This window comes from Palaemon carinicauda, chromosome 10 (genome assembly GCF_036898095.1).
Source record: "Palaemon carinicauda isolate YSFRI2023 chromosome 10, ASM3689809v2, whole genome shotgun sequence".
Lineage (NCBI taxonomy): Eukaryota > Metazoa > Arthropoda > Malacostraca > Decapoda > Palaemonidae > Palaemon > Palaemon carinicauda.
Genome location: NC_090734.1, coordinates 36,227,223 through 36,231,886, shown reverse-complemented (window position 1 = coordinate 36,231,886; position 4,664 = coordinate 36,227,223).

Genomic DNA, 4,664 nt, shown 5'->3' with positions numbered 1-4,664 from the left:
CTTTTCATAATGTTATACTATCACTGAACACTACCACAAAACTTTATACAATTTTCAACTTACATTTTATTTACTTAACAAGCTTCTTTTTAGAAATATTTTTATCACAGTAAATTAAAACTCATAAGATAAAACATAAAACTTATAAAGATTTTTCTTTTTTCTTACAGGATTCAATGCTCTTCCATTGGAATAGAATACAGACCCATTAAAAATCTCATAACAGTTTATTCAAAAAGCCATATAATAACTGTAAAACTTGTATATATGCATTAGCTTTTAGGTACTTTACTACATCTCATCTATTTAAAGACTTTCCTTTGTAGTAGAGTCTAGTTACTATTTAATAACCTCTTTCAACAAAATCCTTTTTGGACTGAATGACTATTTTCTTTAAAGCCATTTGATTATGAAGATCCAAAAAGGTTTAATTTACTTTCTCAACAAAGCCCCCCTTCTACTAAATGATCGTTTTAAGTTAATGATATTCTTTTCAGTATACAGCAGTGTTTAATAGCATCATTCAACAAAACCCTCTTTCGACTAAATAGTCAGTCGACGAAACACTGATTTGGTAGATCATCCTACGTTAATATGCGTGTCGGTTCCATGAAATGTCCAGTGACCGAATGACCTGTCCTAGCAACCACACACGTTCGCAGATAAACACACACACAAGCGTCTCCGGGATGAACATTCTAGTGTCATGCTCATTTCGACCATTTTTATTACCCAGTAAAGTCAGCTAACTATCAGATACCAAATTCACTACTTAAATGGATGAGGATGACACCATTTGTCTAACAGGCTATTAAAATGAACTGTTCTGGAATCTAGGTTACTGTTTCTTGCCTTTAATTTATGTGAAGCTGAGAGATAGGCCTTCACATTGGTGTTAAGATAAAACACTTTTACTACAGTGAAAAGTAATTTAATTGAGATTTTTCCAAGATCTTTAAAACTTTCCTCATACAAAATAGTGTTGAAGCATATTGACCATTCCTTCGAGGAATCACTGGCAGCAGTTTCAATGTTTGGCTATTCAGAATTCGAGAAAGATGGAATGGAGGATGATGAGTAGCAGTTATTGATTTATATACTGCTTCATTTCTGTCTCAGATTATGGAGGGTTTTATTTTGATTAGTGTTGTGTGCTTTGATATTTAGAGCTCAATCACTATAGCCTCATTCAGAAGTTTCCCTTCGAGATAAAAAGACTGTGTGATTACAAAATAACAAAGACATAAGAGACACACAATAAGCAATTCGATCTATGAAGTCGTATTTGTGGGAAATAATTCCGGGAAAGGCCTCCCCGTTTCTGATTTCCGGACCCGAGCCTGAAGGATAGAGCGCCAACACTCTCACACTTGACAAACTAGAGAACTGCAACGAAGACGGTTTGCTTTCCCTACACACGTTTAAGTCCAAAGATTATTCTATACCAGGACTGTCGGCACCGATATCACCTTGATGTTAAGACGCTACTCCAGGGCGCAGAATAATAAATCCCAATCAAGTGTGGTTGGACTGAATCAGTTACGTTAAGGACAGTTTCACAAAGAGTTAGGGGGAGCAGGGAGGCAATACCGTAGAACATTACAATAAAGGATGGACACCGATAGTTTTAGATTGACGTAAATATAAACTTACCCTTAAGTCATATCTCACCTCATGTGATAACTCATTTAGTAATTTCAAAATGTGAAGGTCAAGTTAAAAACAGTTAATAATTTTAACCTAAAACTGGCGTTTATTTCCATAAAGTACAAAAGGAATTTTCACCTAACTGACACAGGAAAAACAGCAAAACTACCTAATTGAAATTTGAGTAAAGACCGCATGGCATATGAAAAAATGAAAAATGCCAAGAGAATGGTCAAAACAATTAAATCGTAAATCAATAATCAAATGACTAATCAACCAATGAAAGTAAAAATGGTGACTGAAATAATACCAAAAGTTCTACTCACTTCTTTGAACACATTCCTCTCGGGCAATAAAATTTCAAACTTGATAGAGGGGAACAGGAACACAACTTATGTTAATGGACACGCCAAGAAAGATTAAACCAGACAGTTTGAATATGACTTCCCAGCTAAATATGCACATCATCAAATAAAGACTAGAAAAAGGGGGGGGGGGTATAATTCCTTGGCCAAGGTTGAGCACCACTAATTTGTACTCACGCTCTTGAGGGTTGATTGAAGTGGAAGCATCTTGAAAACTGTTAACAACACTGTGCATCTTCAGTTCTGCACAGTTGTGATTTTTCTTCTTAGTCCTATTGTTTGAATAATGGCACAAAATAAGGCATACTTTTGGTTAGTAAATGGTTGACCAACAGGTAGTCAAACCGACGCCTATACAACAACGACGTCTCAGATGAAGAGGCTATATCTACGTCCGTCTTCCACGCTTCCTATTTTTTTAGTGGGCCGCTCACACGCTTCTTCCTCCCGGCGCTGAGCAGGTTCAAGCAGGTTCAAGCAGGTAGAGTCCTCCTTCTTAAAATTTTCATGAGTATGTGTTTCGCTGAAGGGTGCTTTTTATAAATACAAGGATCATTCTTGAAACTCCAGGAGAAAGTAATTACAAAGAAATCCTACTGTCTGGTTTATAAAAATTAATATACATACAAAAAAATTAAGTGGCGTTTAGTGATGTTCAATAACACAGAAAACAATCCTAGCTAAACAGACTTATAAAGAGGTAATGAGATGTAAATAGCAATAAGCTAAGATGAATGAGTTACGTAAATTAAAGAGTTACTTAAATACAAACCAATTGTGGTTAAACATCCAAAGCTTCAAGAGCATTTGGAACAGAACGCATCCAAGTGCTGTTTTTTTTTTTTTCTTAAAAATTATCGACGGTCGGTTGCATCGTCAAACAATGTACTGTGAGCTCAGGAAATGAGATAAAATCATCTACAGAGGAATGGGGCAATGAAAGGTAAAGCATTATAGGGGGAATGATGGACATGTTAGCAGCAATGAATATTTAAGGGTATAATAATGAAGGTTACAAAGGAAACTAAAGAAGAAAGAGATGCGTAAAACCCAGAAAATAACAAACAAAAAATCAAAAATGGAATAACGGAGTTGACTAAAATAAAGCGTGGAAAGAATTTCCACAGTAATAGTGAGATTGAGAGATAAGAGCAATAATCCACTAAAAGCAGGGATAATAAACTGGGGGGTGTGATGTTTAAAAATGTTATCTGTATACACATATAAAGCACTTGTGAAGAGCATGTCAGGTTTTGCGATGACCTTATTGTATATATTTAAAAGATTTTAGGAAGAAAATGGGAATTAGATAACTCCAAGTAATATCGCCTAAATTTGACATAGAGCCAATGTAACAAAGAGAAAACAATTACTATTTAATCTGCTTTGGATGTTTTCAGTAAAACAAGTCTGATTTAAAAAGTAAAACGTCTAAATGTTTCACTCCAGCAAAGTGGTTTTCATGAGCGTTTTATCTAGATAAATGATATCCATTTTATTATAAAGCTTATTTATTTAGGTCTGCACTGACATAACCCTTTCGAGTTATCACCATCCTCATAGGTAATGATTTTGCGAAAAATAAGTTTTATAAATATGAAAATAACTAGCATGTTTAAGAGATAAGGCAACAAAGTTTTTTTCTTTTATTTTCAGTAATAAAAATGGCATATTTTGCTATAAGACAATGTGGACCTCTTATATGTTTTTTAAACTGGAGTAAATTATAAGAGTAGTGACTCAATTCTACTTTTGTTACAGAGATGAGCTCATATCCGATTAATTTTCTTATTCATAGCTCATAGCCCAAACTTTACTTATTTAAAAAATTATACATTCTACCCAAATTTTCAAAACTAGGCCTATTATATATAAAGACAGATTATACATAAGGTGAAGTGGGATGAAATACTTGTAGATGTCATAATAAATTTTGTGTTAGTATATGATGGTACATCATAGTTGGAAAAGACTATCAGCAAAATGTTTCATCAATTTGCAATAGTACCAACACGCTGACAGTCTAGGGGAGATGTAAAAACAAAGTTGTAATTATAGATATATATATATATATATATATATATATATATATATATATATATATAATATATATATATATATATATATATATATATATATATATATATATATATATATATATATATATATATATATATATATATATATGTATGTATGTATGTATGTATGTATGTATGTATGTATGTATGTATGTATGTATGTATATATATATATATATATATATATATATATATATATATATATATATATATATATATATATATATATATATGAGTGGACAATTTAGTTAAATACATCTGGTGTATTACCACACACATCATATATTAGTAGGCAACAAACTATCACCTGCACAGCTGAAAAGCTCAACAAATGATGTCGAAAATTTCTCGGCATTGATATTTGAATATCATCGAAGAATATCTCAGAGGGATCCCAGTTGCCAGAAGTTAAGTCTCCGTTCGTTCACAACCAAACACAATTACAAAACTCAAATTCAAGACTGATATAATTCCGAAACCGACTACTATTAGTAAAACACCGAAGCAATAGGCGTGCGTAGACCAAGATGTAACCAACAGTATGCATAAGAGCTCAGGAGCAAGCTAAACCAAA